This window comes from Saimiri boliviensis, chromosome 13 (assembly GCF_048565385.1).
Source record: "Saimiri boliviensis isolate mSaiBol1 chromosome 13, mSaiBol1.pri, whole genome shotgun sequence".
In the NCBI taxonomy this organism is placed as follows: Eukaryota; Metazoa; Chordata; class Mammalia; order Primates; family Cebidae; genus Saimiri; species Saimiri boliviensis.
In genome coordinates, this window is record NC_133461.1 from 91,358,854 (window position 1) to 91,385,117 (window position 26,264).

At 36.8% G+C, this 26,264-nt stretch overlaps 1 protein-coding gene across 2 annotated transcripts in view; it reads right to left on the reverse strand.

Moving 5' to 3' along the window:
• MSR1 (macrophage scavenger receptor 1) overlaps positions 1 to 26,264 on the reverse strand; it is a 568,786-nt gene that overhangs the window by 155,411 nt on the left and 387,111 nt on the right. The gene's annotated exons all lie outside the window — the stretch shown is intronic.

A 26,264-nucleotide genomic window follows, 5' to 3' on the forward strand; every position in this document is an offset into this window, starting at 1 on the left:
AAGGATAATACACCAGAACCAAGTGGGGTTGATTCTAAGTATGTAAAGGGAATTAAAGATTAGAAAATCAAATAATTAATCAAGTTTATACAATAAAGGGAAGAACACAATATCTAGATGGATACAGACAACTTATTTGATGACATTCACTACCCGCTTGTGATAAAATTTCAACAAACTTGAAATATGTATAAGCTTTCTTAATTTAATAAAACTATCTATGAAAAACCTTCAGTGAACAAAATAATTATAAAGCATTGAAAGATTTCAATTTAAGTAAGATATGTGACAAAAATGCTCACTATCCGTACTTCTATTTCACATTATATTAGAAATTTTAGTCATCACAACAAGGCAAAATCATAGGCATTAGAATTGGAAAGGAAGAAATAAGTTAGTACCTATGCATTGATGACATGATAGAGTACATGAAACAGCCAAAAGAACTGAAGACCCAATATTAGAAAAAAATTAAGTTAACAAGATAATAGAGTATAAGTCAGTATACCAGAAAATCAATGGAATTTCTGTATATTAGTAATAAGCAAAGAGGAAAATCAACTATAAAATGAAACCATTCATAACATTAAAAATTAAGAACTTATGAATGAATCTAACAAATAATATGTAAGACATTTTTGTTTCACACTGAAAACATTATTGACAAAAATTAAAGCAGACTTAAATAAAGGAATACATCATATTCATGTAGTGTAAGATTCAATATTACTTTTCTAAATAATACTTGATAGATTAAATGCACTCCCCAGTGCAGCCTTTTTCTCCTAAGGAAACTAATGAACTGATTTTAAAAGTTATATAGAAATGCAAAGAACCAAAAATGGTCCCAGCAATAACAAAGGATTAATAGCTCGAAACCTTACAGTACCAGTTATCAAGAATAAGACTTATTACAAAGACTAATAATTAAGACAATGTAATATTGAGTTAGAGACAGTGAAGCTGACTAATAGAAAATAAACATGCCTGCACATTCATGGTGGTCTAATTTATGATTAAGCTAACATTTCAATGAAGAGAGAAAAAGGCTGTCTATTCGGCAAATGTTGTTGAATAATTTGATATCCATATAGAAAATAAATTTATCTTGGCCCCTACCTCATTCATAAAAATCAATTCTAGATAATTTATACATCTAGATGTAAGAGGCAAAATGACAAAATGCTGAGAGGAAATGGTATCATGATTTTGGAGTCGGCCAGCATTTTTTTAAAGGAAACACAAATATTTACCATGAAAGGAAAAAAAACGGTACATTGGAATAGAGTAAAATTAAGAAATTCTGTTCCTAAAAAGTCACCATAAAGAGAGTGTAATAGGTGGCATGGGAGCAGATATTGCATACATATGTCTGATAAAGAACTCATATAAAGAACTTCAAACCAGCAAGGAAAGATAGTCGACCCAACAGAAAAATGGGAACTTTCCACAAGAACATATCAAATATTCAGTAAACATAACAATGTTTTCAACTTCATTAGTTATCAGAGAAATGCAAATGGAAACTACATCCTCAGGAATGATTACACCAGGGAATACTACGAAGCCGTAAGAAAGGATGAGTTCATGTCCTTTGCGGGGACATGGATGAATCTGGAAACCATCACTCTCAGCAAACTGACACAAGAACAGAAAAACCAAGCACCACATGTTCTCACTCAAAAGTGGGTGTTGAACAATGAGAACACGGGGACACAAGGAGGGGAACATCACACACTGGGGCCTGGGGGGCGGAGGGCTAGGGGAGGGATAGCAGGGTGTAGGGAGATTGGGGAAGGATAACATTATGAGAAATGCATAATGTAGGTGATGGGGGGATGGAGACAGCAAACCCCCATGGCATGTGTATACCTATGTCATAATGCTGCAAGATCTGCACTTGAACCCCAGAACTTTATATATATATATATATATATATATATATATATATATACATACATACATATATATATAAAAAGAAAGAAAGAAAAGAAAAGGAAAGGAAGGAGATGTGGGTGGAGAAATCAGTGGTACCTGAATGCTGACGGAACTGACAAACCCCTATGAGGAGTTAGGGCTGTGTCTTCAGGGCACTAGGCAGCCAGTGAAAGATTTTCATCAGGAAAATGACATAATTGGGTCAGTGCTTTAGAAAATCACTCTGACTGCTGAAATAGATTAATGCGGGGAAGAAGGGAAGTGGGGAAACCAGGGAGGAGATTACCACAGTGGACTCATGGAGAGACAGTAACTCAACAAGAGAAACAGCAGTGGATTTAGTGACTAAGGGCATGATCTAGGAACACTTAAGAGATGGAATTGACAGAACATAACCACTTACTCAATGTGAGAGTTAATGGTGAGCCAGAAATCAAGGGTAATTCCAGGTTACTGTTTTCAGTGTACTCTTGTCTGTCTCCTGTACTGCCAGTACACACCAGGCAGCCATGTTTCCAAAACAACCTTCTCTCCATTTCAAGTGCTTTTGGAGGAAAACTAGTAGAATGGTCCAAATCAAAAATTCAGATAACAGCAAGAGTTGGAAAGATGAGAAGAACTTGGAGCCCTCATACCACCATTTCTGCTAGTAGAAGTGTAAATGGTGAATCCACTTTGAAAAACAGTCTGGAAGTTCCTCAAATGATTAAACATGGAACTCTCCTATGATTCAGCAATTCCATTCCAAGGTACTCAGGAAAAATGAAAACATATACCCACACCAAAACCTGTGTACAGATGTTTACAGAAGCATTATTCATAGTAACCAAAAGGTGAAAAGAACCCAATTTTCTTGGATGATTGAATAAATAAAATGCTGTATATCGAGACAATAGATTATTTGGCTATAAAATAAAGTACTGACACATGCTACAACACGAATGAGCCTTGAAAACATTATGCTAAGTGAAAGAAACCCATCATAGAGGGCCACATACTGTATGATTCAATTTATATGCAAGTCCCAAATATGAACAGTAATAGAGTCCAGCATGGTGGCTCACGCCCATAATCCCAGCACTTTGGGAGGCTGAAACAAGTGGATCACTTTAGCCCAGGAGTTCAAGACTAGCCTGGACAACATGATGAAACCCTGTCTCTACAAAAAAAAAATATGATAATTAGTGGGGCATGAGGCCACACACCTGTAGTCCTAGCTACCTGGGAGGCTGAGGCAGGAGGATCACCTCAGCCCAGGAGGTAGACACTGCAGTGACCTCTGATCGTACCACTGCACTACATCCAGCCTGGATGACAGAGTGAGACCCTGTCTCAAAACAAACAATGAACCAACAAAATAAAATAAAAAAAGAACAGCTATGCAGACAGAAAGTAGGTTAAGTGCCTGCTCAGGGCTGTGGTGGGAGTTGGGAAGAAGGATAGATAGCAATAGCTAAAGGATATCAGGTTTCTTTTTCTCTTCTTTTTCTGGGGATGAAGTTCTTTTGAGATAATAAAAGTGTTCTGAAATCAATTGTGATGATTGCACATTAATATGAATATACTAAAAATCATGGAAGTGTCCACTTTAGGTAAATTGTATGGTATGTGAATTTTATCCCAATAAAGCAGTTGTTGAAAATGCAAAAAAAAAAAAAAAATCGAAAATAAGACAGACGATATCAAGTGCTGACAGGTATTTGAAACAGCTGTCACTTTCATTTATAATTGTAAATGAAACTATAATTTCATGCTGTTGTTAATGTAAATTGGTGTTAAATTTTGGTAAACTGAAAATATACAGTAAAACTGAATAAATGCACTTTTCAGTAAAATTGAAACTACTGTACTTTTTGACACATATGTAATAGCACAGTTGTTGATGGCAATACTACTACATGATATGCTTAAATTGTAAACTAACCAAATGTCTACTATATACATGGGCATTTAAAGGTGGCTAAGTGTACAGTAGTATATCTATACAATAAAAGTATGTAATAGTACATACCACACATATATTCACATAATAAAATACTATTATATAATATACACTACAACATGGATTACATTTTATAATCATCATTCCTAGCAAAAAAGCCAGTAAATAAAGAATGCATTCACTATAAATCCATTTGTATAAAGCACAGAAATAGACAAAACTAAGCATGCTGCAAGCCAGCAATGTTCTGTTTCTTGACTGCTAATGGTCATATGACTATTTTCAGCTGGGGAAATTTATGAAGTGCCATACTTGTGATATCTGGACTTTTGTGCATGTATGTTATACTTTAATAAAAAGCTAAACAAAACATAAAGTTCACTAGCTGTTCATGAAGAGTTTACCTAAGAGGAGGAAGACAATTGGGGAGATTTAGGAGGCTATAGTCTAGGCTAGGAAGTCGGAAGAAATTTTAGAAAGCTTTCTAATTGTCATAGCAGGGAGCATAAAAATTAGTTAACTAAAGAAATAAAGTCAGAAGCTTTGTGTGTGTGTGCGTGTTTTTTTTTTTATCCCAGCACTGCCAAAGTGCTGGGATTACAGGTGTAAGCTACCATGCCCAGCCAGTAAGCAGTTTTAAGATCTAATAAGTGTGCATTTATGGTTATATCCATTCATTTGGTATCATTTTTCTGAGACAGTGTCTCTGTCACCTAGGCTGGAGTGCAATGGTGTGATCATGACTCACTGCAGCCTGGACCTCCCAGACAGAAGTGATCCTCCCATGTCAGCTTCCCCAGTAGCTGAGATGACAAGCATGTGCCACCACACCTGGCTAATTTTTGTATTTTTGGTAGAGACAGTGTTTCACTGTGTTGACCAGGTTGGCCTCAAATGCCTGAGCTCAAGCGATCCACCCACCTTGGCCTCCCAAAGCGCTGGGATTATAGGTACCAGCCACCATGTCCAGCCAGTAAGCAGTTTTAAGATCTACTAAGTGTGCATTTATGGTTATAGCCATTCATTTTGTATCATTTTCCCCAGTTGTATTCAGCTATCAAGGTAGTAGCAACAAAAATGGGTACAACTGATGGTGTAAACAAAGGACTGCCAGGCAACTTTAGAGTTTTGGCAAGAAGGTACTCATGTTTGTATGCAAAGAATTGATTTCCTGGTAGTGTTGCTATAGCTTCATCAGTAGCTCTGTTTTACTGTTCAATTTCTCCCAGCGAGTTTTTTTTTTTTTTTTTTTTTTTTTTTTTTTTAACCAGATGCATGGGTGATTGGTAATTACTTCTTTCCTGATATTTCAAATGGCCCAAAGTTTAAAGTTATCCTAGACCAGGTGTCCCCAAACTTTTTACACAGGGGGCCAGTTCACTGTCCCTCAGACCGTTGGAGGGCCGCCACATACTGTGCTCCTCTCACTGACCACCAATGAAAGAGATGCCCCTTCCTGAAGTGCGGCGGGGGGCCGGATAAATGGCCTCAGGGGGCCGCATGCAGCCCACGGGCCATAGTTTGGGGACGCCTGCCCTAGACTCTGCTTTTTTCCCTCATTTTCCACTCTTACTTCATTATCTTGAATTTCCCCCTACTCGTTTATCTTGGAGAAAAAAAAATATGATTGCTTAATAACTAATTATATTTTAAAGCCCAAGATTTTAACACTAGGAAGTACTATTTGTTTTCAAAAACTGAGTTTCTGACTTGTATTTTCTGAGCTCAACCTGTGGCGTGGTTATATTTTAGATTATTAAAAAACACAAGAGTATACAGCTCCTGAGTGTTTCAGTGAAAGGTTTTTTCACTAGATTTCTGCTTTGAGCTTTTAAACTAATGAAATGGAGATAATTTAAGCTATAATATTCATGAAACATTTCATTCAGAGAGAAAATATCCTTCCCATATACAAAATAATCTGGATGGCATATTTGAGATGGCATAAATTTCGATATCCCTTGTCCGTGTGTAAAAGGTGTCCTTATGAAGTTCAGTTATGCTGAAAATGCCCATTAAATCAAATATCTTTTATAATGCACCTACTATGCTCAAAGCAGATATTTAGAAAAATTCAATACTTAAGCAAATACGATCTCAATTTTCAAGAAGCCTACCTATTTAAATTATTTATAAAATGGATATGCAATAAAGCCTTAGTTTTTTTTCTGTTTTCAAAAATATGTTCTTCCACCATTCTGGCATAGATATTGTGAAGTTCACTGTAAACTGTGAAATATACATTTATTAGAAATGATGGGAGAGACAAAATGACTACTTTAGACAAGATGGTGAACTAATAGCAGCTGATTCCCACTCCCAAATATGACTCTGCCATTTATCACAGAAACAACAGAATGTTTATTTATCCCAGAAGCTAATATTCAAACTAAAAGAAACTGCTATTTGGTAGATGATGACTCGGACCTAATGTAAGTTCAGGAAATGAAAATCCTGGTAGAAAGGAGTACCAAAGACAGCCCCTTGCCAGCTCTTCTGATTGTGCCCTGGTTGGATCATTGATTGTGCTAGATCCATTTGGGGGCCAAATGGCAGTAAGAGCAGTTCATTGGTGACTGGACTCACTGGGGTAACATTAAGGAGGTGCTACTAATGAGTAAATTGTAGCAGTTCTACTTAATGTTGATAGGTTGGCCACTATGAATTCCATTGTCATTTACCTCATCTGGATGGATATATCCAGGATAGTTCTTTGAAAAGAGTACCTAGAGTTGAGATATTAACAGATACCCTCAAATGCAAAATTGCTAGATAGGAAGCATCTTAATTGGTTTTGAATTGCTATAAAAGAATACTTGAACACCGAAAGCATTGGCAACAAAAGCCAAAATAGACAAATGGGACCTAATCAAACTCCACAGCTTCTGCACGGCAAAAGAAACAGTCGTTAGAGTGAATCGGCAACCAACAGAATGGGAAAAAATTTTTGCAGTCTACCCATCTGACAAAGGGCTGATATCCAGAATTTATAAAGAACTAAAACAGATCTACAAGAAAAAAACAAAAACAAAAACAAAAACAAAAAACAAAAAACAAAAAACAAGCCCATTCAAAGGTGGGTGAAGGATATGAACAGACACTTTACAAAAGAAGACATACATGAGGCCAAAAACATGAAAAAATGCTCATCATCACTGGTCATTAGAGAAATGCAAATCAAAACTACATTGAGATACCATCTCATGCCAGTTAGAATAGTAATCATTAAAAAATCTGGAGACAGCAGATGCTGGAGAGGATGTAGAGAAATAGGAACACTCTTACACTGTTGGTGGGAGTGTAAATTAGTTCAACCATTGTGGAAGACAGTGTGGCAATTCCTTAAGGACCTAAAAATAGAAATGCCATTTGACCCAGCAATCCCATTACTGGGTATATATCCAAAGGATTATAAATCATTCTACTATAAGGACACGTGCACACGAATGTTCACTGCAGCACTGTTTACAATAGCAAAGACCTGGAACCAACCCAAATGCCCATCGATGATAGACTGGACAGGGAAAATGTGGTACATATACACCATGGAATATTATGCAGCCATGAAAAACGATGAGTTCATGTCCTTTGTAGGGACATGGATGAACCTGGAAACCATCATTCTCAGCAAACTGACACAAGAGCAGAAAATCAAACACTGCGTGTTCTCACTCATAGGTGGGTGTTGAAAATCAGAACACATGAACACAGGGAGGGGAGCACTACACACTGGGGTCTGTTGCGGGGCAATGGGGGAGGGATGGGGGTGGGGAGGTGGGGAGAGATAGCATGGGGAGAAATGACAGATACAGCTGAGGGGAAGGAAGGCAGCAAATCACACTGCCATGTGTGTACCTATGCAACAATCTTGCATGTTCTTTACATGTACCCCAAAACCTAAAATGCAATAAAAAAAAATGAATACTTGAGATGGGGTAATTTACAAAGAGGAAAAGATTATGTGGCTTATAGTTCTGCAGGCTGGACAAGAAGAATGGACAAGAAGCATTTCTGTCTCTGGTGAGGGTCTCAAGCTACTTCCACTCAAGGAAGGAGGAGACGGGGAGCCAGCTGTGTGGAGATACGCAGCAAGAGAGGAAGCAAGACAGAGCAAGAAAGGAAAGGCCAGGCTCTTTAACAACCAGCTGTTCTGGGAACTAGTAAAGAGCCCACTCACTCCGGAGGGCCGGCATTCATCTAATTAATATACTCACGAAATCCATTCCCATGACTTAAACACCTTCCACTAGGCCCCACCCCCAACATTAAGGATCAAATTTCATCATGAGATTTGAAAGGGACAAACATCCAAACAACAGCAGCAGGGAAGGTGTGACTGGAAGGTTTTAGAACTGTATTAAATATCAAAAATGCTCCACCCTAAGGCCAATTTTATCAAAGTCTCTAAATAGGTAGAAAAGGAAGAAGCTAACTGGGTTAGCTCATCCCTAATCCCCCAAAAGCACATTATCAGATTCTCCCAAGAGAGAATTAAGGGGGAAAGTCATAAGGGACAAAGAAGATAAGTTATAAAGAGATAAAAATGACATTTAGTAAAAAAAAAAAAAAATTGATCAGAGACACCTGTGCCAGAACAATACAGTCTTATAGAAAGCAACACCTGACAGAATTCCAGAGGGAAACAGATAAATAAAAATGCATTTGGAGATGTTTAACTTACAGTTTCACAAACTGATAGATCACACAGAAAGAAAAAGTAAAGTTATAGAATATTCTTAAAAGTTGATTAGTAGCCTCAAAAGGATATGCACATCTAGAATTTTGTGTAGAAAAATGGATTAGACATAATTTTCAAACACATGTGGAACATACTTAAACATTGGCCATGTTCTGGTCCACAAAGTCACCCGTCATAAATGCCAAATAATCAATACAAAAAAAGCTATCTGAAAGGCCTGATGACTCAAAATCCAGAAATCATAAAAGAAAATATTTGCTAAATTGTAGAAATTTCTGCAGAGCAAAAACACAAACATAAGGAAAGTCAAAAGAGAAATGGCAAAGTGCGAAAATATTCACACTTTGGGAGTACAAAATGAAACAAATTCTATGAGTGAAGATTAGTAACTGCTATAAACTAGGAATATGACAGACACATTAATGCTTTGACAAGGCAATTCCATGTTCCTATGACCACATGTATGAAGACATAGCATGTCCAGGTTATTTTTTTGTAGCATCATTCATAATAGAAGACTGGAAGCAGCCGGGACCCCACTCGTAGGAAATTGGTGGAAAAAATGATAGTATGTATCTCACTATGGAATATTATGCAGTTGAAAGAAGCTTTGGAGAATATCTATATACTTATAGGTATGTATTGTTGAGTGAAGATTTATAGGTAAGAAAAGTGTACAATATATGCTTTTATGGAATAATGTGGGGAAAATAAGAATGTGTGTGTGTATCTTATTGGCTTGTATTTGAATAGACACTAGAAGAGTAAACAAAAAAAAAGTATCTATTAAGGAACAAAGGAAGACAATGAGAGTAAGTTAGAGAAATTAGATTTTTGTGCATATTTTTAAAATACAGTTTGTACTTTGTAGATGCTAATAAATATTTCTTAAAAAGAAAAGAAAGTCCAGGGGTTTCTAAGACAGCCACTTTGGATCTAGTGTGAATGGATTCCGTGATGTGATGCTCTCCACAGCAGTGGCATTAGCTCAGGAAGGCTCTGAGACCCAGTGTCTGGAGCGCCTATTTTTAAGCATCAGTGTGGCCATCCTGATACTGTAGATATAAAAAGATGCTAAGATTCGAATCAGGGTTGAGGGCAAAGATAGAGGAAAGATGTACAGAGCGAGATCGGCTACAGGGCAGGGCCAACAACTCCCTATTGAGACACCGATAAGGGTTTGGAGCCTATTTAATGTGTGTTCAATCAAAGATTAGAGGAAAGGGAAATAAGATACTGGCTTCAATATTCTGAGAAATTGAATAGAAATTGTGTCAGGCAATTTCTAACAGACTTATGTGCAAATTAGGAGCAGGTGAGGAAGAGCCAAACCCAGCTTTGCCAATGCATTAATATGGCATCACTGAGGACTAAGCCAATCCAGCCTGGCTAGCTTGCTTCCTTAAATTAAGCAGTACCATAAAGAGAAGACGGTATATATAAATTATGCCAGCAGGTCCTGCGGGAAAAGGTACATATTGTCATTTTCATTCTAATATGGTGTATTAGTCCAACTTTCATTGCTATAAGGGAATAGCTGAAACAGTAATTTATGAAGAAAGAGATTTATTTGGCTTATAGTTCTACAGAGTGTACAAGAAGCATAGGGCTGTCATCTACTTCTGGTAAGGACCACAGGAAACTTTTATGCATGGCTGACAGTGAAGTGGGATCAGGTATATCACACAGCAAGAGAGAGAGCAAGAGAGCAATACAATGCTCTTTATTCATTTATTTTTGAGATGGGTTTTGCTCTGTCACCCAAGCTGAAGTAGAGGGGCATAGGCATAGCCCACTGCAGCCTCCAACTCCTGGGCTCCAGTGGTCCTCCTGCCTCAGCCTCCAGACTATAAGCATATATACATCCTTGCCAGCTAAGATTTTTATGCTTATTTTATTTTTTTAGAGGTGGGGTCTTGTTATGTGGCCAGGACTGGTAACATTCCTGGGCTCAAGAGATCCTCCTACCTCAGCTTCCCAAAATGCTGGGATTACAGGCATGAGCCACTGCACCACACTCCCATTCTCTTTTAAACAACCAACCTTTGTGCTAACAGAGTGAAAACTCACTTATTACTGTGGGGAGGGTCCCAAGTCATTTGATATAGTTTGGCTGTGTCCCCACCCAAATCTCACCTTGAATTGTAGTATCCCCCACCTATCAAGGGTGGGGCCATCTGGAGATAATTGAATCACAGGGGTGGCTTCCCCCATACTATTCTCATGGTAGTGAATAAGTCTCACAAGTTCTGATAGTTTTATAAATGGGAGTTCCCCTACACAGCCTCTCTTGCCTCCTGCCATGTAAGATGTGACTTTACTCCTCATTCACCTTCATCCATGATTATGAATCCACCCCAGTCATGTAGAACTGTGAGTCAATTAAAACTCTTTCCTTTATAAATTACCAAGTCTTGAATATGTCTTTATTAGTAGCATGAGACTAGACTAAAACATCATTCATGGGGGATCCACACTCATGACCCAAACACCTCCCACTAGACCTTACCTCTGACATTGAGGATCACATTCAACACATGATTTTGAGTGGACAAAATATCGAAAACATATGATATAGGTAGGTTTTCAAGTACTTTCACATTCATTATCTCAAGTGAAACTCAGAATAACCCCAGTTCCAGCTATTTAACTAGCTGGAACTCTTATTTCTGTTATAATGTCTGAGATGAGAAAACTGATATTTAAGTAGGTGAAATGGCACGTGCATGTTCACTTAACTAGAAGCAGGTTGTGCAAGCATCAAATGGAATTCTCATTTTTGCTCACTGACTGGGTCATTAATTTATTCATTTGTCACTCATTACTGTGTGCCTAGTAAGTCAGGCAACAGGCATCCAAGTAGCATGAGAAGCAATGTTTCCCTGGAACAGCTCACTATACCATGAAGGACTCTTTCTGCTAATGCTGTATCCAAAAGGAATTCTCTTCTCCACGCCTTCTGCTTGCCACTGGCAAGAAGAAACATGCAATAAAGGATGAAATTCAACTCCCAGGGTTTTTAAGAACTCCCTGGGAGGTCAGAAAGCCATTAATTCAGGTTCTAATTATCCAGTTTTATGGTTTGATAGGAGACCCCACCCACCACATCAATGCATTCCTCAGGATCATTTTAGAGAATATAGGCAGCACATCAAGGAGAGAATAGAGACATTTTAAAAGGTGAAATTCAAGTGCATCAATTTTTCTTTTTATGCATTTCATTATTATTTTTATAAATTCAGGGAGTACAAGTGCAGTTTTGTTACATGGATATATTACATGGTGGCAAATCTGGGTTTTTAGTGAACTCGTTACCTGAACAGTGAACAGTGTGTCACTAGCCTTTGGATGAGAATGATGAGGAGGCAGCTGGGACACTCACAAAGTGAAGTGCTTGGATTATTTCAAGATATAAGTTATTCATCCTAAACCCTACTCACACGGTACCATGGATAATAAAATTAAAGCCTTCTCATAGGCATATTGCAATTTGCCTTGTATCTTATATGTTTTATTCTTTTATGTTAAAAACTATTAAAGGTCTTCCTAAATATATTAAATTATTTTCACTTTAAGAATTATTATTTGCTTGCTCGTTTGCTTGCTTTGCTTGAAGCTGATGCAGGCAGTGAATAGTATAGACCCAATAGAGATTCTGCAAATTATAGAGCTGGAGCCAATTTGAAGACTGAGATCTATCGACATATTTTTGCTTTAAAAACGGGAAAAAAACCACTGACAATGTTATCAAGATTGAATGAGCAGATTTCTTTTTTTACCATAAATGAAGGAAGGAATCAAACAAAAATGATTTCAAATGCACACTGCTGATAACTGGCTTCCAACGGAAGAGTGCAAGTTCACTTAAGGCCGTAACTTTTATAATGAATTTGTTGCTAAAATAATTAAATCCCAGGGAGGCGTAGTTGGTATGGAAGAAATTTGTGGAACAGTATGTTTTTCTAGAACTGTTTGGAAGTCTCTGTCACAAAGAGAAAATCAAATTTAGAGATATCCACAGAAGCTATATGAAAAATATTTCAGTTAATACTTTGTTTTGTTTCTGGGAATTGTCTGGAACCTGCCATCAATACTCCACTAACAGTGATTACAAGGACAGTCATAAGTGATGACCATTTCCGGGACCAGCAGTTTCTTTAAAAGGGAGCAACTGTTTGACAGTGTTGAAAAGAAAACGTGGTTCTCTAATACTCTTTTAAACAGAAATTTGTGCTGGCCAGGGAGAAAATTGCAGCAAAGTATTTTAGAAGTAATTCCCTCATATAATTTTAACTGTTTGCCAAGCTTCTGTCTTTCTTCCAGCTTGCCCAGTTTTTCCTGTTTTCAACTCAATGTACTGAAAGACTAAAGAAATAAAGTAACAATGGAAAGAAAACAGAGGCATCTCTTCTCTTTCACTTTTTCCCCTCTCAAATACAATCTTGGTTGAGCAAAATGTCATTACATTTTCATGTAGTGGGCAAACATGATCAAATCTATTACAGTGGAGAGAACTAAGATAACCCATTAACCGCAGACAGAAAGTTAAATATAGATGCGCACATAGTGAATAATCAAGTTCTGTGAAGTATGTCACCCTGATATGTTAGGCAAATACTTAGAAGGAAGCTTCAGATTAGAGAGAGATTGGAGAAAACAATAAAATGAAAGCTTATTTAACAAATTAGTCCGGAAGTAACCATATGTATGATAGAAACAGATTTCTTCCATTAATCTGATATAATAAAGTCCTGATCTGAGGAAACTGAAATGAAAGCTACTGGAATATGAGAGAAATTAAAAATATCCCATAGCAACCCAAATGATTTGCATCTCACCAAATGAGTTCTACTTGACTTGATATATTTTTCATTCCTGATCTGAGCCAAGGCAGGTTTGATACATAAAGTATTTTGAATAGACTTAACTTAATCATATGCATATGTTAGGATAAAATATCTTTGCTTTTTCTTTTTCCCCTCTCTTTTTTCTATCCTATTATTTCCATTATCATCACTCTACTTTTGTCAGCAAATTCTAAAAGATAATCTTAGCATAAATGTCATAGTCCTTAACATGACTGTTAGGGGTACATGTTACTAGGACATTTCTCAAAAATGTTTATTTCAGGCTCAGAAACTAATGTTGGTGTCTTCTCCCCTAATTGATGACAATGGTCTTATTTTTATTTTTGATTCTAATAAAAATAGATCTATGTTGACAAAACATTAACTAACTAGTCCTTTTGACTTCAGGGCTCTGGAATAGTTTCATCGTCACTCTCAATTTGTTGGCTAAGTGCTACCCACCATGATATTTATTACAGGTATTTACTATTCCCAAATTAGCACATATTGAATTTGGATTTTTTATATTTGATGAATAGTGACATTTTAATTTTACTCACATGGTTGGAGACTTATTTTCAGTTTATGTCATTCCCTCTTTCCTACACTCCAACCCTCTATTCCCTTTCTTTCCTTTTTCTTCTTTATATCCTCATTTCACCACCTCTTTTGTTCTTTCTCTCCTTTCCAACCTCTGCATCTTCCTTTCTTTCTGGTTGTTTCTTTCTACAAATGTTTGAGGAGTTTCTACCATGTGCCCATCACTATGCTTAGCTCCAGTGATACAGACACAACTCCTGCCATTGAGGAGATTAAACTAAAATAGCATTAATATAATAAGTCAACAATAAAATATTTACAAGTACTGTGGGGAAAAGCAGAGGAAGAAAGGGACAGTTCCTTGGAGGGTCAAGGGTGGAATGGATGCATTGGAAACATTCTAACTGTTTATTTTTGGGGAGTCTACCAGAGAGGTGAAGAGGACATTTTAAGCAAAGGGAAAAATGAAGCAAGTCAACAGAGCTATGAAAATGCAAACGGTGTTGGTGGAGGTGAGTAGCCAACTCTAGCTCATTGATGTGGTTTGCCTGTGTCCTTACCCAAATCTACTCTTGAATCAAATAATTCCCACGTGCCAAGGGCAGGCCTGGGTGGAGATAATTGAATCATGGGGGTGGTTTCCCCCATGCTGTTCTTGTGGTTGTGAATAAGTCTCATCATATCTGCTCATTTTATAAATGAGGGTTCCCCTGAACAAACCCTTGCCCATAGCCATGTAATAGCCCGCCTTTGCTCTTCCTTTGTCTTCTGCTGGGATTGTGGGGTCTCTCCAGCCATGTGGAACTGTGAGTCCGTTAAACCTCTTTCTTTTAAAAATTACCCAGTCTCGGATATTAGCAGCATAAGAATGACTAATACACTCATGCAGGAGCAAAAGCAGCACAGTTTGAGGCAGTGGAAGCATTAGATATCAGGAAAGATTTTAAAGGGCCTTCCATTCTGTGGTAGGCATCATGTATTTTATCTTGTAGGCAATGCTCCCCTTCAAGGGTTTTCAAAACAGTAAATAAAGTGACCTGTTCTGCTTTAAATATTGTTGCCAATATTTAAAGCAGAGGTCAGGAGTTCGAGACCAGCTTGCCCAGAATGGGGTAACCCTGTCTCTATTAAAAATATAAAAAATTAGCCAGGCATGGTGATGCCCAGGCGTAATCCCAGCTACTTGGAAGGCTGAGTCAGGAGAATCACTTGAACCCAGGAGACAGAGGTTTCAGTGAGCTGAGACCATGCCACTGCACTCCAGCCTGGGCGATAGAGTGAGACTCTGGATTAAAAAAATACTAATGATAAAAATAAAAATTGTTTCTGATACTAGTTGATTGATTAGGGACTTTTTAAGGAAATCTATAAACAAATAAGCAAATTTAAAAAAAATTATGATCCCTTCCCAAATAGTTTTATAAGCAAACAGTCTGACACTGTCTTCCCAGGAGCATCTCCTGCTGGGGAAGTGCTGAGCCCATTATTTGCTTCAAACCTTACCAGTCAGGCTGTGTGTGGCCAGCACTGCTTAAGGAGGAGATGCAAGGTGCATGCAGACTCACTTACACCTGTTCGTGAGCCTCTCTCAGCGAATTTCTGTAAGCTTAAGTCCATTCCCCTCGGTGTATATTTTGAGTGCATCCAAGCTATACTACTGCAATTTGAAATGCTAGTGGAGAAGGACCCCAAATAATATCAGAATTAAGGCACTTATTCAGTTCATTCTTCCTTTCACCCCAAATGCTTAATGGTAGCACATTCTTTCTTAAGACAGACTTCAATTGTTTATTGTGATTATGATCCATTTTCAGGTAGATGTGGGCGCAGCTCAAAATATTTGACATTGTGTTTTAATCAGTGCCATGGAAAAATTGTGGAACACTTCATATACAATTGCAGTGATCTTCCTTGATAGCTTCAGCAGAAAAAGTGGAAAATTGAAGAAATTTTTTTTTAAAAGAAAGCAGTTAAAATGGCTTCCAGTTACTGACAACCTCTCTCTCAAACCCTGCTGTTTTATCATTTATTTAACGCAATCTATGATTTTGCTACAACCTTCAATTTCACTTTCAGTTTTCTTTCTTATGTTTAGACTGTCTGGCCTTCTGCATCTGGCATCCCAGGAGCAAGCATTTATTTGTTTCTGATTACCAAACACCTGGGCAGTGCATATTTAGATCTACAGTTCTAAGTAATGATGGATGCTTATTAAAAACTGCCCTTTTATGCAGGTATTTTGCGATTATTCTGTCTTTAATTAAATTGCAAATATTTCAAACTTTTTGTTGCAGACATTTGAAACTCCTTTTTCTTTTTAAAAAGTTATTTATTTTTAATTGATTAAAATGTATGTTTTTATTACATAAAATATGTTTATAAACATGTATACATTATGAAATGGCTAAATCAAGCTAAATATGTATACAGTTTGAAATAGCTAAATCAAGAGTAAATGAGGTAACATATCTTTACCTCATAGACCTATCGTACTTTTGTGATGAAAACACTTAAAATCTATTCTCTGAGCAATTCACAAGAATATGGTGTATTGTTATTAACTATGATAATAAATCTCTTGAACTTTTTCCCTCTGCTATGGTATCCTTTGACCAACATCAACTCAACCCAACCCTCCCACATCCACCCCTGGTAAACAACATTCTACTCTACTTCCGAGAGTTCAATTTTTTCAAAATTCCATATAAAAGTGAGATCATGTCTTCCTTTTCAGACTCAAAGCTAATACTTTTAAATGATAATAAAATGAATAATCTCTAGCTAGACTGAGACTGTCTTTTTAATTAACCAAGGATGTTTGAGTTTTTAATAATCAACAAGTTATTGTTCTTAAAAATCATATATAAAAAATAAAAAAGTATAAAAAAGTGTGCATTATTATTTAATAACAATGCATTTAAAATAATAATACAATAGTATCAAGGCACTGGTCTAAGTCATAAAACTCCTTTCTCCTCTTATTTTAGAGTTCTAATGGTTTGTTCCATTTACTTGCCACTTAATCAAAAGTAACCTTGTATTACCCCTTATTTTCTTGTGCAATTATTTGTGTTGTAGGTTTTCTCACCATAAGTAAACTAAACTCCCAGAAGGCATGAAGTGCACACCATTCTTTTCTGCCTCCCAAAATCCCACCTCCCAGACCATACCTGCTGCCTGGGACATTCTGTATTAAAAAATATTCACTTAGAATTAAATATTTTGATGGGAAACTTGCTTCTACTTCTTTAATATGTTTAACATATAAATCAGGAAAGTAGATTGCCTAACATTTCTTATAATCTTATTTGTTCATTTTGTTATTTTTTATTTCTCTTAAAGTTCACTTTATCGTTTGCTATTAGCTTTTCTTCTCTCATTATTCCAAATTGTTACTTATCTTTATTCACACGTGTGGATCCCCAGAATTCCTGAATTCAGACTGTTGCTACCTTGTAAACTTTCCAACTTTGTATGGTAGAGAAGGCGCCAAAAAACTTCTCCAACCACGGGAAGTAGGTTTGGAGATAAACTATATTTTCAAATACACAAAAGGCAACAACCTGACTCAGAGAGATGTCTACAACAAACATCTTAAATAATCATTATAATGCAATGTGGGAAGGTAGGCAGAAACAGATAAACGAGAGAAGATGAGAATGCGACTATCAAAAACCGAGCAGAAGAGCCTAGAATGAAACAGAAGGAATCAGAAAAGAAAACAGTTCATTCTGGCAAGAAATGTGAAAGAGATCAAAAATTGACTTTTATAGGAAAGGAGTAAGGTTAGAAGAAAAATTACAGAAAATATAAAAGTGAGCTGTGATCATAGAAAAGGTAGAAGACACTAAAAATGTTCTTTGTAAAGGAACTCATCACAGTAAGAAAAAATCACCTCCTTAACCCTACAACTTATAAGTTAAAAATAAAACCTTATAAATCAGTCAAAGATACTAGGGAAATAAGAAAAGCATACTTACACTCTAGAAAATAGACAGGTTAAAAAGTATATATATTGAAAAGGAGCTCAAGTAACTCCCAAGATAAAATTCTTTTACAAGACAAGATAATTCAAAATAATGGCAATATTTTTCAATCGTATGAGTAAAGAAAACCCATTTTCCAATATGAGAGGGAGGAAAGTGATTCAATACCATTTAAACCTGTCAGATGAACAACCCTTTCAACAGTCACTTTGGAGAAGAAGGTCGTATTCTCAAACTTCATAGAATTTGCAGAATGTGGTTCAATACTCTGGGTATTTATTCCCAGCTAAAATAATAGTACATATACGGGAAAGGAAAATGAAGTTTTTCAAGATTAAAAAAGAGTTTAGGGAAGTAATAGGCTTTGAAAGTTCAAGAAACTGTCAGCAAAATAAAGAGACTAAATTCTAAGGTACCAATATATACTCACATAAATTGACGTTGTGTTAAAAATTGATTTCCAGAAATAAATCATATGCATGTTTTCCAGTTTAACTGCCAAACACATATTGAGTCCATCCCATGCACAAACCAATGAGTTAAGTAGACAAAGAGCTTTATAAGTTGGCAAGGCTGCCTAGAAATCAAATATTGAATGCCACCATTTTTTTTTTTTTTGCAACTGGAGCAGCAGCCACCATTGTCACTAATAGACTTAGATATCAAGGGACTAGGGCAATGTTATGCTTCAAAAAGATTTCATTGAAACTGTGACTGTGACGTTTAATGTTATTCTCAAGTAATGGAGAAGTTTTGCTTTCTTGTACTTAGAGATATTCACATAGAACCTGGTTAGCCTTGAGCGGTCAGGAGTGAGGACATGTTAGAATCTTTGATACAGTGTTGTTCTCAAGGAACTCTCTGGCCAAAAGAATCTCTGATTATCATTATGAGACAGTTACATGTATGTGGGATGCCTATGTAATCTTGATATTTTTTTTCTTTCATTAAATGTATAGAGTACTAATGGGTCAAATCAGTGTAGCATAGGACACCCAATTTTTCCCCCTTTTCCTAGTTTGTACCTATTTATAACATCTTTTATTAATCTAGTTTTTTGTACCATTATGAATCCAAACTAACATTTCTTTTAATAGTCAATTGACACAAGTTCATAGGAACAAAAACTTCCCCATGCAGTGTTAGTGAGGAATGTGTCTATACATTTTTTCTCATTAAAAAGCTATGTCTGAACCTACGTTTTACTTTTGCTTTTGGCTGAAGCTTGAGTTGTGAGGCTAAGTTTCCTGATAAGCAAAACTGTTAGGAGCATCTTCACCTAACATAGGGGGTTGGAGTGAAACAATTTAGTGCTAGTGGAAAATGATTTGAGTATAAATGAATCAGTCAATAATTCTCTCTAGTACTCATTTTAAATCAATATGGAAAATAGATGGGAAGAAAATGGTCTTCCTTATTACGATCTCTGGTAAGGTTTTACAGATTCTTTTAGGCCATTTTCTCATAATTTTGAATGATTATACCTTCATAAGATGTTCCTCCCGTATCACTGTTGTCAGTAACTCAGGGCTTTTCTTGTCAAACGTGAACTAGCAGACATCATTGTGAATGCTATTACAAAAATCAGATAAAAATATCAACAACTGCCAAAATGCCTTTGAAAACAAAGGTTGCAAAGAGAAAGATGATTAAAGTTATCCCAGAAAGAGCAAGGACGAAACTGAGCAAATTAACTGATGAAAGCTCAGGGTAAAAAAAAATAATTTTGAAATTCTATGTATACTTTGGAATATTTCAACATGTGGGAAGAATCTGATGGTACTTTTTTATAATTGGATACATCTGTATTCACTTTCATTGCAGTATGCAATGAAATGAGAAGGACTAGGATTTTCTAGCATCTAAATTTTACAAAACATTTTAAAGTACCATAAATAGAAACAAATTACCCTGATCTTGCAAAAATGTTTATAAAGGAACTCTGAAAGGAGGCAAAAACAACATTTTTGGAAACATCTTACCTGAAGTATGCATGCATTTTATTACAAAAATTAGAATTCAAAATATATTCTATCTAGCAGAGTTTGCACCTGCAGAGAGAATCATTTCTCAATTAAAATGTAATCTATAGAGATGAATCTATTGAAAGCACCAATAATTTAAAAGTTTTTAACTATAAATTGCATCTTGAAAGAAAATTGCAAACATGGCAGCTTCCAATAGCTATTCTTTCTATACGGTCTGTTAAACAGGAGTGGTTGCTTCTCTCTGCCCTGGAGCACAGCTCTCTTAGCCATTTAACAAGTACTTTCTTTCTCGCTCAGTCAACCAGAGTCAGCAAAGTTTACTGTTCTCGAATAGTCATTCCAGCAGAAACCACACCACTCAGCTTTCTTACTGAGGCTTGTGAGCACCTGGGAAGCAATTTAAGGCATTTATCACGTGTCCACCCATGAGAGAGAATCTACAGAGAAGGCCCCTTCTCTGCCATGTTTTATACTTCCACATTCATACAAAGTATAATCTAGGCTTTGTTTGTACCTTAAAAAATAATCTAATTCTGGAACTAAAAAAAAAATCAGTTTTTGGTTGACATTTGTCCTACATTTGATTTTTGAATCACCTATTAAAGTTTCTGTCAAAATAAATAATTCTGTGCTAACATTCTCCCAGGAGTGACTCTGAAACAAAGACAGAGTACTTCTACAAAGATATCATTCTTTCTCCTTTATCCTCCCCAAAATTTTGACCTAGAGAAGAAATAGGTAACAGAAAAGGGTGGAGGAAGAGGGAAAAAAAGGCTTTTTGATTGCTCTTGGTTGACAAAAGATGAGCCCCTTCTGGGATTGCAGGCTGGAACCAACCATTTTCTGATTTGGCGATAAACTAATGATATCATGAGGCTTACTCAGGAAATACTGAGATGGGAGTGATCTGAGAGGCTTCTTTATATTGGGTGGCCTGATTAATGTTCTGTCCGTGTGTTTGAAAGTAGCTATATTAAACGAAATGACTGGTAGACACGTGGCCTATCAGTCCCAGTTATCAAAACATCTTTGTCTCCAAATCTCTTGGTTGAATATTCCTACTCATCATCTCAGTACTATGAGCCCCACGCCATGACAAATGGTTCTAACATAGTATTAAATATAAATTTGTCTCCTGTCTCTGCTTTTGCCCTAATCTTATCTGTTACTATTTTACGTTATTCCTTTCTTTACCATCACCTTAGACATTTTACAGAGGAAATTATTCTATATATATGTATATGGATTTATATATGTTTAACTTTTAACTTTATAATTTTCATTTGCAAATCTCTACACAGATACTTCAAGACTTAGAATGAGGTTATGTCCCAATAAACCCATTGCAAACTGAAAATACCATAAATTGAAAATGTATTTAATATACCTAAACCATCAAACATCATAACTTAGTCTAGACTACCTTAAATGTGCTAAGAACATTTACATTAGCCTATACTTGGGCAGAAACATCTCGCACAAAGGGTATTTTATAATAAAAGTATCAAATATCTCATGTAATTTGTTGAAAACTGTATATTATGTCAAAATTGTGACAATTTAGCACCATTGTAAAGTCAAAGAATTAAGTCAAAGCATCCTAAGTCAGGACTGCCTGTACTTAAGAGTTTTACAGTAATTCTTAACTAGAGGGGAATGCATTATAAATGTAATGCACAGAAAAAGGAGGTGGGGGAAGATTTGGGAGTAAAATTCTTATAGAGCTTGAGAGTCTTCTCTGGTTTGGACAAATGGAATAAGAAAGGTCCCTAGAAAGAGACAGATGGGAGAAAAACAGAATATATGCAAGCCAAGATAAGACAATGGCATTGCAATCATAGTTTAAGACAGCGGAATAGTAACAGAGGAGGACTGTCTATTAATTGATATTTCTCATGGAAATTAATAAAAATTAATATAAACAGTTGTGATTTTTCCCCAATATAAGAAAAGAAAACAACATTCCTGAAACAAACAGAAGAACCCATTAGATTAGAAAGGGCAATGATTTTCCCCGAAGTTTATATTGTAGAGTTGTCTTTCCTCCTCTCTCTCTACCAATATAACTTTTTAAAAATTATAAGCTAATGTATTTCTCAAACTTATAATATATGTGCTGTCTAAAGAGTTGATTCTTTTAAAAGTTTTTCATTTGTTATTTTTGGCATTTCTGTTTCAAATTTATTGGCTTGCTATTACTTGGAATTTTGACTTTAGCTTCTCAGTAGCATGCAAAGTATTTTCAGAATTTAGAAATCAGAACAGGATTGCTTTTTTCTTTCTTTTTGGTAGTTTTGCATGTGAGAAGATTATCCTGGACTCTCTTGCATGGTTCCTAAATCTAAGGACATTTGTGTGGCAGAGAGGTCTGACACAGAATGAAGAGGAAGGAGGCAATGCGACCTTGGAGGAAGAGATTGCGGTGACGCAGCTGCAAGTCAAGTAGTTGCCTGAAGTTGGAAGAGTAAGACATGAGCCACTTAGTGGTTTAACCTGATACAAATACAGTCAGAGACTGACATGGATATTAATGAGTAAAATTTGAGACCTCAGCAGTTTCCTTTTTTTTTTTTTTTTTTTTTTTTTGGAGGCTTTAGAGGAAAATCCATTTTCTTATCTTTTCCAGCTTCTAGATGCTCCCGCATTCCTTGGTCCAAGGTTTTCTTCCTCCATCTTCAGAGCCAGCAATGGTGGGAAGAGTCCTCCTCACGCTTCTTTACCTCCTCTTCTGTCTCCCTCTTCTAGTTTTAAAGGATTATGCTGGGCTCACAAGGATAATCCAGGATAGTTTTCCTATTCTTTTTTTTTTTTCAGGCTGGAGTGCAATGGCATGATCTCGGCTCACTGCAACCTCCGCCTCCTGGGTTCAGGCAATTCTCCTGCCTCAGCCTCCTGAGTAGCTGGGATTACAGGCACGTGCCACCATGCTCAGCTAATTTTTTATAATTTTAGTAGAGACGGGGTTTCACCATGGTGACCAGTATGGTCTCGATCTCGTGATCCACCCGCCTCGGCCTCCCAAAGTGCTGGGATTACAGGCTTGAGCCACAGCGCCCGGCCTTAGTTTTCCTATTTTAAAGTCAGTTGATAAACACCTTAATTATAACTGTAACTTTAATCTTCCTTTGCCATATAGCATAATATAATACTCATGGCTTTTGGAAATAAGGATGTGGGCATCTTTGACCATCCTTACTTCTATAATTCTACCTGTAAACTTAATTTTCTTTGTTAAGTAACATAACATATTTATGGCTTCAGGGAAGGAGAATGTGGGTATCTTTGACCATCTTTACTTCGGTATAAACATTCCAAACTTCCCCTAAATTATCTTTAGGTTCGTAATCACCAAAGCAGGTGCAAACACTTCCTTCAGAAAGCCTTTCCTACTCCCTTGTTTCAGTGGGTATTCATCTTGCATCCTCCTTTAACAATGTTCAGTGCCCTTAACCCTTGCACATATTGTACTGAAGTCACCCCTCTGTAATTTTCTATTACCTGTAAAATACTTCCTTCCAAAATTCTTAACTGTTAAACTCCTTAAAAGCTGTTCTAGTGTGCTTCCATTTGCCTATTTTCACTTTGATAACTTTACTACCTCAAATAAATATTTTTATCTTTCTAATTTTCTGTGACATTCAGCTATTGTGTAACTATAAATACAGACATATTTGTTTAATATTCTTCTTGTCTGGGTTCGTGTATAACTATTTCTCTTGACCCTGACTTGCCTGTTGTTTTTTAAACTTCTTTGGGAATAGTGAAATTCCCTGTTCTTACTCCATAGTAGTTTATCATCCAAACTCACTCCATGTTAGCACCAAATGCAGGTGACCACGGTCATGTTCTCCCAAAACACAGTGATAGAATAGACATGAGATAAATATTCCCATCCAAAAAGGGAAAAATGAGAAGAAAGGAAAGGATGTTGGGTCCCAAGCAGCCCAAAACCTGGCAGGGCAAACTCTATGAGATCCTGTCTTGTTAATAATCTTCTTTGGCTTGATAAGATGACTTCTGGATCCACTAGGATGACAACATCACCCCCATGGCTCAGCAAGGCCCTGCACAAATCACTGCTCTTTGGCGTTAGCTTAGTGCCCCAAAGGCTCTTCTATGCACCCCCCTGCACACAACTCCAGGTGGCCTATTCTCACAACTTCTGTTGGAGACCACCTGCCATGTTGAAACCTAAGCAATGGCCCAGCTGGTTTCCAAATCACCTTTGGGGTTCTTCTTCCCCTTTCTTGAAGGACAGCACACATTCACAGTCTTTCTTCATTTTGTCTCACTTTGTGTCTCCATGAGTCCCAGTTGTCAGGGTATCTGCTGATATGAGTCATCTCTAGTCCTGGCTTCTGTTAAGATGGCTAATTGAATCTGTGGTTCTTAGCCACCATAATCTCTTTATCAAATGGCAAGTTTGTCACACCCCTTGTGTTCTCTTTCCAATGCACTTTCACATTTCTTCTAATGTGGACAGGCTGAGAATTTGCCAGATCTTTAGTTCTGATTCCTTTTGCTTAACAATGTAATTTTCAACTCATTTGCTTTCTTCTTTTCTCACATTCTACCACAAGCAGTCAGGAGGAACCAAGCTGCTCCTCCAACACTTTGTTTAGAATTTTCTTCAGCTGAACATTCGATTTCCTTCCTCTCAAGGTTGACTTGTCATAAAATATGAGAACACAAACACAATTCAGCCATGCTCTTTGTCACTTTCTGATCAGGATCTCTTTTTCTCCACTGTCCAATAACATGTTCCTCATTGTTATCTGACACTGTATCAGAGTCACTATTCATATTCATATTTTTACCCATACTCTATAGCTGATGATTTGTGTATTCTCTAACAATTTCCAGCTGTCCCATTTTCTTTCTGAGCCCTCACCATAATCACCCTTATAAGTCACTTAATAGCAGCCTTTTCTAGCATGCAGCTCAAAACCCTTCCAGCCTCTACCCACTACCTAGTAACAAAGCTGCTTCCACATTGTTAGGTATTTGTTGCAGCAGTGCTCCACTTCTCATTACCAATTTCTGATTTAGTCAGTGGGGACTGTATAACTGAGTACCATAGATTGTGGGGCTTGAACAATATTTACTTCTCACAGTTCTGAAGGCTGGAACTGGGTTCCAGATTAGGTTGTCACATTGGTTAATTCTTGGTGAAATCTCTCTTCTCAGTTTACAGATGGCCATGTTTTTGTTGCATTCTCACATGGTCAAGAGAGAAATCATCTACCTCGTGTTTCTTCTTAGAAGGACACTAACCCCATTCATGAGGGCTGCACACTTACGATCTAATTGTCTTTCAAAGGCCCCGTCTCCACCTCCTAATGCCATTACACTGGGAATTAGGGTTTCAGCATAGGAATTGGGGAGACACAAATATTCAGTTCATAACACTGGATGAGTGTCTGATTTCTATAATTTGGCTTCTTTGTTGATACCTTTCAGGCTGAAAATGGAGGAAGAACGGGAGAGGGAGGGAAAGATTCAGAGGGAAATGTTATGATGATGCCCGTGAGTGGTGTGTTATTTCCAACCACATTTCTTTAGTCAGAACTCAGTAGCATGGTCATACCTACCTGAACCTGCATTACTAAGAGGAAGGCAAGCAGGTTTGGTAGTAGCTTTTTTTTTTTTTTCCGTGAAAGGAAAGATAAGAGAGATCTGATCTGAGATTCACAGTTGAGCTCTAAATAATGCATCATATAAATGCTAACAGAGGTAGGAGTTTGCAAGAGGGTAGTTTTGAAGATCTAAGTTTTATAGATCCAGGTAGGTGATATGCCACTAAGAAAAATACTTTCACCATCCTCTTCTTATACATGTGATAAGAGCCAACATAAAGACACTGAGTAGCTGGGACAGGGGAAGAAGATGACAAGATGAAAAGTAAGATTGGAAAAAGGCATTGGAAGGTTTCCTGACAACATTCTTTCTACTTTGCTATGTATTCACCTTTCTATATGGAAGGTGTAAGGAATCCCAAATGATTGTGAATGTCCATATAATAAAAGTTGCCTCTATAATATTAAAAAGAGACTTAGATGTAAGATTTCCCACTGATAAGTGATACCACGAATACTCAGAATCATCCAGGCATTAAAAGTGTTTTGCTTGCATTAACGCTTTTAACTTTCACGGTATCCTTATAAAGCAGTTCTAATTAGATCACTTTTACAAAAATAAAAATTGAAATACAGAGTTTAAGTAGCTTATGCAATATCACAGAGCAGAAATGAATGGAGCGAGGGCTAAGTCCCATGTTAGTTTTATTACAAAGCCTTGTATTTCTTTGGTGATATTGAGAAGATA